Here is a 12912-nt window from a genome sequence, read left to right as displayed (position 1 = left end):
GAAATTTAATATTGTTCTTACGTCACTTCTGAAAAAAAATCCACATGTTCTCTGAAACTACAAGTACAATCGACCTCAAAATTTGCAGTCAGCAGGGCATACATGTACTAAACGTTTATAAAAAAACTTGGTGCAGATATCTCTCAAAGCTTTTCCTAGAGAAAAGAAATGGCAATGCCGTAAAAATCGCTTGCTAGGTCCGTAAATCTCAGTAAAAACCTACAATAAAATGTCCGCTCCGAGTTTGAAATACTAATCTGTGTTACAAACAGGTGCTGAAAAATGTACATTATCAGAAAATAATCAATAAATGTGTTTTAAAGTTACACCGGATCAATTAAATCCAAAACATGCACTACTTGTGAACTGTCATCAAAATGTCAATTTCCTACAATGACAAAAGAAATTACATTGTGTACATTCCATCTCTATAGATGTTGTCTGTTTAACGTCCCCACCTAAAAAGAAATAAAAAGACTATCTTTTCGTTATTATAAACCCGTGTCACGTGATGTGGCGCGCGCGCTGTACCTAAAATAAAAGAAAAACTTTCCAAACTAAACATGAAACTTCTCCGGTAACAATAATATAGACCCCATACAGAAACGAACAAACAAACAAACAAACAACCCCCCCCCCCCCCCCAATTCAATTAATTTTAAAGGGGGAAAGACCCCCTACAATTGCTTTTTTAAAGCAATTGATTTATATTGTAAAAAACCTTTTTAACCATTCTGTTCCGTTAATAAAAAAAAAAAATCTCCCTTTTGCTCCCCCCCCCCCCCCCCCCCGTTTTTTTAACCCTCCACTTACAACTGAATGTAGGTTGTGTGCTATCTATCCTATCAACGTAAAACGAACGACAACTCCAAATTTTTCCATATTATTAGGTCTTTCCACTTTTCTGTGGAAAGCCTATTGTATTTGTTCTGATTATTATTATTATTTTTTTTTTCCGCCAAATTTTGTTCTTGCGATAAATGTTTGTTTCGCAATATGTCGCTTAAATATTTCTCATATTGTATCGTATAGTTTATGCGCTTTTAAATTTCACCCTGCTAAGCCAAACCATTTTCTTTGTAAGAGTTATCTCCCTATTCACTGTTTATCATCTGTGTGCATCTCCTTCGTAACAAAAAAAGATATCGACAAAATTCATTTTACAAATTGTTCGTTACATCCTCAGTAATTTTTGGCGTATTTGGATCGAAGCGATTCGAAGAAATTTTATAGGAGTTATCTATCTTTACGGAATAAATTTGTCGGTATGTTTTTTTAACTCATAAACCGTTAACCGTATAACCCTGGAATGTTTTTATTTGAGTCCCCTGATTCCTAACTTAGAAAATTAGGTCAAGGTCAAAGGTCAAGGTCATATTTTAGATTTTCATATGTCTTTGATTTCCCTATAACTCTTGAACGGTTATAGATACAAAAAAATTAAGCAGTGAAAAATGCTTGGTACTTCAAGGGGCAACTTTTTTACATGATGACTATATTGATTTTACCATCATGTAAGGGACATAACTCCCATCGATGGTTTTTAAAAAGCCATTTTTAGGCAAAACTCTTAAACAAAAGGTCCTTGACCCATAGGGTCTTTTGCAATGACCTTGTGGAGCAATGACCTTGACGAAGGTTACAAGGTCAAAGGTCAAGGTCATCAAATTATGTGGTTTTGGCACTATTTAAACAGTTTTATGTGTGTTTGAATTTCAACCAACCAACCAACCAACCAACCAACCAACATACCAACCAACCAACTAACCAACCAATCAATCAATCAATCAATCATGATCATGATCAATCAACCAATAATGATCATGATCAATCAATCAATCATGTTTCCGTCTCATGTGTTTCTTATAGGGTTCAACCAACCAACCAACCAACCAACCAACCAACCAACCAACCAATCAATCAATCAATCAATCAATCAATCATGATCATGATCAACCAATCATGTTTCCGTCTCATGTGTTTAATAAAGGGTCCAAGATCTTCTTTGTGTCTTTTTCCGTGTTTCAATTGACCCTATCCAACGTGTTTAACCAACCAACCAACCAACCAACTAATCAATCAATCAATCAATCAATCAATCAATCAATCAATCAATCAATCAATCAATCATGATCATGATCAATCAATCATGTTTCCGTCTCATGTGTTTAATATAGGGTCCAAGATCTTCTTTGTTTCTTTTTCCGTGTTTCAATTGACCCTATCCAACGTGTTTAACCAACCAACCAACCAACCAACTAATCAATTAATCAATCAATCATGATCATGATCATGATCAATCAATCATGTTTCCGTCTCATGTGTTTAATATAGGGTCCAAGATCTTCTTAGTTTCTTTTTCCGTGTTTCAATTGACCCTATCCAACGTGTTTAACCAACCAACCAACCAACCAACCAACTAACCAACTAAACAATCAATCAATCAATCAATCAATCAATCAATCAATCAATCTGTATGACTGTTTAATCATGACAGTTTATTGAAGGAACAAACTCTCAATTATTCAAGAAAAATTGAAATTTAATATTGTTCTTACGTCACTTCTGAAAAAAAATCCACATGTTCTCTGAAACTACAAGTACAATCGACCTCAAAATTTGCAGTCAGCAGGGCATGTACTAAACGTTTATAAAAAAACTTGGTGCAGATATCTCTCAAAGCTTTTCCTAGAGAAAAGAAATGGCAATGCCGTAAAAATCGCTTGCTAGGTCCGTAAATCTCAGTAAAAACCTACAATAAAATGTCCGCTCCGAGTTTGAAATACTAATCTGTGTTACAAACAGGTGCTGAAAAATGTACATTATCAGAAAATAATCAATAAATGTGTTTTAAAGTTACACCGGATCAATTAAATCCAAAACATGCACTACTTGTGAACTGTCATCAAAATGTCAATTTCCTACAATGACAAAAGAAATTACATTGTGTACATTCCATCTCTATAGATGTTGTCTGTTTAACGTCCCCACCTAAAAAGAAATAAAAAGACTATCTTTTCGTTATTATAAACCCGTGTCACGTGATGTGGCGCGCGCGCTGTACCTAAAATAAAAGAAAAACTTTCCAAACTAAACATGAAACTTCTCCGGTAACAATAATATAGACCCCATACAGAAACGAACAAACAAACAAACAAACAACCCCCCCCCCCCCCCCAATTCAATTAATTTTAAAGGGGGAAAGACCCCCTACAATTGCTTTTTTAAAGCAATTGATTTATATTGTAAAAAACCTTTTTAACCATTCTGTTCCGTTAATAAAAAAAAAAAATCTCCCTTTTGCTCCCCCCCCCCCCCCCCCCCGTTTTTTTAACCCTCCACTTACAACTGAATGTAGGTTGTGTGCTATCTATCCTATCAACGTAAAACGAACGACAACTCCAAATTTTTCCATATTATTAGGTCTTTCCACTTTTCTGTGGAAAGCCTATTGTATTTGTTCTGATTATTATTATTATTTTTTTTTTCCGCCAAATTTTGTTCTTGCGATAAATGTTTGTTTCGCAATATGTCGCTTAAATATTTCTCATATTGTATCGTATAGTTTATGCGCTTTTAAATTTCACCCTGCTAAGCCAAACCATTTTCTTTGTAAGAGTTATCTCCCTATTCACTGTTTATCATCTGTGTGCATCTCCTTCGTAACAAAAAAAGATATCGACAAAATTCATTTTACAAATTGTTCGTTACATCCTCAGTAATTTTTGGCGTATTTGGATCGAAGCGATTCGAAGAAATTTTATAGGAGTTATCTATCTTTACGGAATAAATTTGTCGGTATGTTTTTTTAACTCATAAACCGTTAACCGTATAACCCTGGAATGTTTTTATTTGAGTCCCCTGATTCCTAACTTAGAAAATTAGGTCAAGGTCAAAGGTCAAGGTCATATTTTAGATTTTCATATGTCTTTGATTTCCCTATAACTCTTGAACGGTTATAGATACAAAAAAATTAAGCAGTGAAAAATGCTTGGTACTTCAAGGGGCAACTTTTTTACATGATGACTATATTGATTTTACCATCATGTAAGGGACATAACTCCCATCGATGGTTTTTAAAAAGCCATTTTTAGGCAAAACTCTTAAACAAAAGGTCCTTGACCCATAGGGTCTTTTGCAATGACCTTGTGGAGCAATGACCTTGACGAAGGTTACAAGGTCAAAGGTCAAGGTCATCAAATTATGTGGTTTTGGCACTATTTAAACAGTTTTATGTGTGTTTGAATTTCAACCAACCAACCAACCAACCAACCAACCAACATACCAACCAACCAACTAACCAACCAATCAATCAATCAATCAATCATGATCATGATCAATCAACCAATAATGATCATGATCAATCAATCAATCATGTTTCCGTCTCATGTGTTTCTTATAGGGTTCAACCAACCAACCAACCAACCAACCAACCAACCAACCAACCAATCAATCAATCAATCAATCAATCAATCATGATCATGATCAACCAATCATGTTTCCGTCTCATGTGTTTAATAAAGGGTCCAAGATCTTCTTTGTGTCTTTTTCCGTGTTTCAATTGACCCTATCCAACGTGTTTAACCAACCAACCAACCAACCAACTAATCAATCAATCAATCAATCAATCAATCAATCAATCAATCAATCAATCAATCAATCATGATCATGATCAATCAATCATGTTTCCGTCTCATGTGTTTAATATAGGGTCCAAGATCTTCTTTGTTTCTTTTTCCGTGTTTCAATTGACCCTATCCAACGTGTTTAACCAACCAACCAACCAACCAACTAATCAATTAATCAATCAATCATGATCATGATCATGATCAATCAATCATGTTTCCGTCTCATGTGTTTAATATAGGGTCCAAGATCTTCTTAGTTTCTTTTTCCGTGTTTCAATTGACCCTATCCAACGTGTTTAACCAACCAACCAACCAACCAACCAACTAACCAACTAAACAATCAATCAATCAATCAATCAATCAATCAATCAATCAATCTGTATGACTGTTTAATCATGACAGTTTATTGAAGGAACAAACTCTCAATTATTCAAGAAAAATTGAAATTTAATATTGTTCTTACGTCACTTCTGAAAAAAAATCCACATGTTCTCTGAAACTACAAGTACAATCGACCTCAAAATTTGCAGTCAGCAGGGCATACATGTACTAAACGTTTATAAAAAAACTTGGTGCAGATATCTCTCAAAGCTTTTCCTAGAGAAAAGAAATGGCAATGCCGTAAAAATCGCTTGCTAGGTCCGTAAATCTCAGTAAAAACCTACAATAAAATGTCCGCTCCGAGTTTGAAATACTAATCTGTGTTACAAACAGGTGCTGAAAAATGTACATTATCAGAAAATAATCAATAAATGTGTTTTAAAGTTACACCGGATCAATTAAATCCAAAACATGCACTACTTGTGAACTGTCATCAAAATGTCAATTTCCTACAATGACAAAAGAAATTACATTGTGTACATTCCATCTCTATAGATGTTGTCTGTTTAACGTCCCCACCTAAAAAGAAATAAAAAGACTATCTTTTCGTTATTATAAACCCGTGTCACGTGATGTGGCGCGCGCGCTGTACCTAAAATAAAAGAAAAACTTTCCAAACTAAACATGAAACTTCTCCGGTAACAATAATATAGACCCCATACAGAAACGAACAAACAAACAAACAAACAACCCCCCCCCCCCCCCCAATTCAATTAATTTTAAAGGGGGAAAGACCCCCTACAATTGCTTTTTTAAAGCAATTGATTTATATTGTAAAAAACCTTTTTAACCATTCTGTTCCGTTAATAAAAAAAAAAAATCTCCCTTTTGCTCCCCCCCCCCCCCCCCCCCGTTTTTTTAACCCTCCACTTACAACTGAATGTAGGTTGTGTGCTATCTATCCTATCAACGTAAAACGAACGACAACTCCAAATTTTTCCATATTATTAGGTCTTTCCACTTTTCTGTGGAAAGCCTATTGTATTTGTTCTGATTATTATTATTATTTTTTTTTTCCGCCAAATTTTGTTCTTGCGATAAATGTTTGTTTCGCAATATGTCGCTTAAATATTTCTCATATTGTATCGTATAGTTTATGCGCTTTTAAATTTCACCCTGCTAAGCCAAACCATTTTCTTTGTAAGAGTTATCTCCCTATTCACTGTTTATCATCTGTGTGCATCTCCTTCGTAACAAAAAAAGATATCGACAAAATTCATTTTACAAATTGTTCGTTACATCCTCAGTAATTTTTGGCGTATTTGGATCGAAGCGATTCGAAGAAATTTTATAGGAGTTATCTATCTTTACGGAATAAATTTGTCGGTATGTTTTTTTAACTCATAAACCGTTAACCGTATAACCCTGGAATGTTTTTATTTGAGTCCCCTGATTCCTAACTTAGAAAATTAGGTCAAGGTCAAAGGTCAAGGTCATATTTTAGATTTTCATATGTCTTTGATTTCCCTATAACTCTTGAACGGTTATAGATACAAAAAAATTAAGCAGTGAAAAATGCTTGGTACTTCAAGGGGCAACTTTTTTACATGATGACTATATTGATTTTACCATCATGTAAGGGACATAACTCCCATCGATGGTTTTTAAAAAGCCATTTTTAGGCAAAACTCTTAAACAAAAGGTCCTTGACCCATAGGGTCTTTTGCAATGACCTTGTGGAGCAATGACCTTGACGAAGGTTACAAGGTCAAAGGTCAAGGTCATCAAATTATGTGGTTTTGGCACTATTTAAACAGTTTTATGTGTGTTTGAATTTCAACCAACCAACCAACCAACCAACCAACCAACATACCAACCAACCAACTAACCAACCAATCAATCAATCAATCAATCATGATCATGATCAATCAACCAATAATGATCATGATCAATCAATCAATCATGTTTCCGTCTCATGTGTTTCTTATAGGGTTCAACCAACCAACCAACCAACCAACCAACCAACCAACCAACCAATCAATCAATCAATCAATCAATCAATCATGATCATGATCAACCAATCATGTTTCCGTCTCATGTGTTTAATAAAGGGTCCAAGATCTTCTTTGTGTCTTTTTCCGTGTTTCAATTGACCCTATCCAACGTGTTTAACCAACCAACCAACCAACCAACTAATCAATCAATCAATCAATCAATCAATCAATCAATCAATCAATCAATCAATCATGATCATGATCAATCAATCATGTTTCCGTCTCATGTGTTTAATATAGGGTCCAAGATCTTCTTTGTTTCTTTTTCCGTGTTTCAATTGACCCTATCCAACGTGTTTAACCAACCAACCAACCAACCAACTAATCAATTAATCAATCAATCATGATCATGATCATGATCAATCAATCATGTTTCCGTCTCATGTGTTTAATATAGGGTCCAAGATCTTCTTAGTTTCTTTTTCCGTGTTTCAATTGACCCTATCCAACGTGTTTAACCAACCAACCAACCAACCAACCAACTAACCAACTAAACAATCAATCAATCAATCAATCAATCAATCAATCAATCAATCTGTATGACTGTTTAATCATGACAGTTTATTGAAGGAACAAACTCTCAATTATTCAAGAAAAATTGAAATTTAATATTGTTCTTACGTCACTTCTGAAAAAAAATCCACATGTTCTCTGAAACTACAAGTACAATCGACCTCAAAATTTGCAGTCAGCAGGGCATACATGTACTAAACGTTTATAAAAAAACTTGGTGCAGATATCTCTCAAAGCTTTTCCTAGAGAAAAGAAATGGCAATGCCGTAAAAATCGCTTGCTAGGTCCGTAAATCTCAGTAAAAACCTACAATAAAATGTCCGCTCCGAGTTTGAAATACTAATCTGTGTTACAAACAGGTGCTGAAAAATGTACATTATCAGAAAATAATCAATAAATGTGTTTTAAAGTTACACCGGATCAATTAAATCCAAAACATGCACTACTTGTGAACTGTCATCAAAATGTCAATTTCCTACAATGACAAAAGAAATTACATTGTGTACATTCCATCTCTATAGATGTTGTCTGTTTAACGTCCCCACCTAAAAAGAAATAAAAAGACTATCTTTTCGTTATTATAAACCCGTGTCACGTGATGTGGCGCGCGCGCTGTACCTAAAATAAAAGAAAAACTTTCCAAACTAAACATGAAACTTCTCCGGTAACAATAATATAGACCCCATACAGAAACGAACAAACAAACAAACAAACAACCCCCCCCCCCCCCCCAATTCAATTAATTTTAAAGGGGGAAAGACCCCCTACAATTGCTTTTTTAAAGCAATTGATTTATATTGTAAAAAACCTTTTTAACCATTCTGTTCCGTTAATAAAAAAAAAAAATCTCCCTTTTGCTCCCCCCCCCCCCCCCCCCCGTTTTTTTAACCCTCCACTTACAACTGAATGTAGGTTGTGTGCTATCTATCCTATCAACGTAAAACGAACGACAACTCCAAATTTTTCCATATTATTAGGTCTTTCCACTTTTCTGTGGAAAGCCTATTGTATTTGTTCTGATTATTATTATTATTTTTTTTTTCCGCCAAATTTTGTTCTTGCGATAAATGTTTGTTTCGCAATATGTCGCTTAAATATTTCTCATATTGTATCGTATAGTTTATGCGCTTTTAAATTTCACCCTGCTAAGCCAAACCATTTTCTTTGTAAGAGTTATCTCCCTATTCACTGTTTATCATCTGTGTGCATCTCCTTCGTAACAAAAAAAGATATCGACAAAATTCATTTTACAAATTGTTCGTTACATCCTCAGTAATTTTTGGCGTATTTGGATCGAAGCGATTCGAAGAAATTTTATAGGAGTTATCTATCTTTACGGAATAAATTTGTCGGTATGTTTTTTTAACTCATAAACCGTTAACCGTATAACCCTGGAATGTTTTTATTTGAGTCCCCTGATTCCTAACTTAGAAAATTAGGTCAAGGTCAAAGGTCAAGGTCATATTTTAGATTTTCATATGTCTTTGATTTCCCTATAACTCTTGAACGGTTATAGATACAAAAAAATTAAGCAGTGAAAAATGCTTGGTACTTCAAGGGGCAACTTTTTTACATGATGACTATATTGATTTTACCATCATGTAAGGGACATAACTCCCATCGATGGTTTTTAAAAAGCCATTTTTAGGCAAAACTCTTAAACAAAAGGTCCTTGACCCATAGGGTCTTTTGCAATGACCTTGTGGAGCAATGACCTTGACGAAGGTTACAAGGTCAAAGGTCAAGGTCATCAAATTATGTGGTTTTGGCACTATTTAAACAGTTTTATGTGTGTTTGAATTTCAACCAACCAACCAACCAACCAACCAACCAACATACCAACCAACCAACTAACCAACCAATCAATCAATCAATCAATCATGATCATGATCAATCAACCAATAATGATCATGATCAATCAATCAATCATGTTTCCGTCTCATGTGTTTCTTATAGGGTTCAACCAACCAACCAACCAACCAACCAACCAACCAACCAACCAATCAATATCAATCAATCAATCAATCAATCATGATCATGATCAACCAATCATGTTTCCGTCTCATGTGTTTAATAAAGGGTCCAAGATCTTCTTTGTGTCTTTTTCCGTGTTTCAATTGACCCTATCCAACGTGTTTAACCAACCAACCAACCAACCAACTAATCAATCAATCAATCAATCAATCAATCAATCAATCAATCAATCAATCAATCAATCATGATCATGATCAATCAATCATGTTTCCGTCTCATGTGTTTAATATAGGGTCCAAGATCTTCTTTGTTTCTTTTTCCGTGTTTCAATTGACCCTATCCAACGTGTTTAACCAACCAACCAACCAACCAACTAATCAATTAATCAATCAATCATGATCATGATCATGATCAATCAATCATGTTTCCGTCTCATGTGTTTAATATAGGGTCCAAGATCTTCTTAGTTTCTTTTTCCGTGTTTCAATTGACCCTATCCAACGTGTTTAACCAACCAACCAACCAACCAACCAACTAACCAACTAAACAATCAATCAATCAATCAATCAATCAATCAATCAATCTGTATGACTGTTTAATCATGACAGTTTATTGAAGGAACAAACTCTCAATTATTCAAGAAAAATTGAAATTTAATATTGTTCTTACGTCACTTCTGAAAAAAAATCCACATGTTCTCTGAAACTACAAGTACAATCGACCTCAAAATTTGCAGTCAGCAGGGCATACATGTACTAAACGTTTATAAAAAAACTTGGTGCAGATATCTCTCAAAGCTTTTCCTAGAGAAAAGAAATGGCAATGCCGTAAAAATCGCTTGCTAGGTCCGTAAATCTCAGTAAAAACCTACAATAAAATGTCCGCTCCGAGTTTGAAATACTAATCTGTGTTACAAACAGGTGCTGAAAAATGTACATTATCAGAAAATAATCAATAAATGTGTTTTAAAGTTACACCGGATCAATTAAATCCAAAACATGCACTACTTGTGAACTGTCATCAAAATGTCAATTTCCTACAATGACAAAAGAAATTACATTGTGTACATTCCATCTCTATAGATGTTGTCTGTTTAACGTCCCCACCTAAAAAGAAATAAAAAGACTATCTTTTCGTTATTATAAACCCGTGTCACGTGATGTGGCGCGCGCGCTGTACCTAAAATAAAAGAAAAACTTTCCAAACTAAACATGAAACTTCTCCGGTAACAATAATATAGACCCCATACAGAAACGAACAAACAAACAAACAAACAACCCCCCCCCCCCCCCCCAATTCAATTAATTTTAAAGGGGGGAAAGACCCCCTACAATTGCTTTTTTAAAGCAATTGATTTATATTGTAAAAAACCTTTTTAACCATTCTGTTCCGTTAATAAAAAAAAAAAATCTCCCTTTTGCTCCCCCCCCCCCCCCCCCCCCCCGTTTTTTTAACCCTCCACTTACAACTGAATGTAGGTTGTGTGCTATCTATCCTATCAACGTAAAACGAACGACAACTCCAAATTTTTCCATATTATTAGGTCTTTCCACTTTTCTGTGGAAAGCCTATTGTATTTGTTCTGATTATTATTATTATTTTTTTTTTCCGCCAAATTTTGTTCTTGCGATAAATGTTTGTTTCGCAATATGTCGCTTAAATATTTCTCATATTGTATCGTATAGTTTATGCGCTTTTAAATTTCACCCTGCTAAGCCAAACCATTTTCTTTGTAAGAGTTATCTCCCTATTCACTGTTTATCATCTGTGTGCATCTCCTTCGTAACAAAAAAAGATATCGACAAAATTCATTTTACAAATTGTTCGTTACATCCTCAGTAATTTTTGGCGTATTTGGATCGAAGCGATTCGAAGAAATTTTATAGGAGTTATCTATCTTTACGGAATAAATTTGTCGGTATGTTTTTTTAACTCATAAACCGTTAACCGTATAACCCTGGAATGTTTTTATTTGAGTCCCCTGATTCCTAACTTAGAAAATTAGGTCAAGGTCAAAGGTCAAGGTCATATTTTAGATTTTCATATGTCTTTGATTTCCCTATAACTCTTGAACGGTTATAGATACAAAAAAATTAAGCAGTGAAAAATGCTTGGTACTTCAAGGGGCAACTTTTTTACATGATGACTATATTGATTTTACCATCATGTAAGGGACATAACTCCCATCGATGGTTTTTAAAAAGCCATTTTTAGGCAAAACTCTTAAACAAAAGGTCCTTGACCCATAGGGTCTTTTGCAATGACCTTGTGGAGCAATGACCTTGACGAAGGTTACAAGGTCAAAGGTCAAGGTCATCAAATTATGTGGTTTTGGCACTATTTAAACAGTTTTATGTGTGTTTGAATTTCAACCAACCAACCAACCAACCAACCAACCAACATACCAACCAACCAACTAACCAACCAATCAATCAATCAATCAATCATGATCATGATCAATCAACCAATAATGATCATGATCAATCAATCAATCATGTTTCCGTCTCATGTGTTTCTTATAGGGTTCAACCAACCAACCAACCAACCAACCAACCAACCAACCAACCAATCAATCAATCAATCAATCAATCAATCATGATCATGATCAACCAATCATGTTTCCGTCTCATGTGTTTAATAAAGGGTCCAAGATCTTCTTTGTGTCTTTTTCCGTGTTTCAATTGACCCTATCCAACGTGTTTAACCAACCAACCAACCAACCAACTAATCAATCAATCAATCAATCAATCAATCAATCAATCAATCAATCAATCAATCAATCATGATCATGATCAATCAATCATGTTTCCGTCTCATGTGTTTAATATAGGGTCCAAGATCTTCTTTGTTTCTTTTTCCGTGTTTCAATTGACCCTATCCAACGTGTTTAACCAACCAACCAACCAACCAACTAATCAATTAATCAATCAATCATGATCATGATCATGATCAATCAATCATGTTTCCGTCTCATGTGTTTAATATAGGGTCCAAGATCTTCTTAGTTTCTTTTTCCGTGTTTCAATTGACCCTATCCAACGTGTTTAACCAACCAACCAACCAACCAACCAACTAACCAACTAAACAATCAATCAATCAATCAATCAATCAATCAATCAATCTGTATGACTGTTTAATCATGACAGTTTATTGAAGGAACAAACTCTCAATTATTCAAGAAAAATTGAAATTTAATATTGTTCTTACGTCACTTCTGAAAAAAAATCCACATGTTCTCTGAAACTACAAGTACAATCGACCTCAAAATTTGCAGTCAGCAGGGCATACATGTACTAAACGTTTATAAAAAAACTTGGTGCAGATATCTCTCAAAGCTTTTCCTAGAGAAAAGAAATGGCAATGCCGTAAAAATCGCTTGCTAGGTCCGTAAATCTCAGTAAAAACCTACAATAAAATGTCCG

The sequence above is a fragment of the Mytilus trossulus genome, chromosome 6, assembly GCF_036588685.1.
Source record: "Mytilus trossulus isolate FHL-02 chromosome 6, PNRI_Mtr1.1.1.hap1, whole genome shotgun sequence".
Classification (NCBI taxonomy): domain Eukaryota; kingdom Metazoa; phylum Mollusca; class Bivalvia; order Mytilida; family Mytilidae; genus Mytilus; species Mytilus trossulus.
This window is presented reverse-complemented; position numbering follows the sequence as displayed.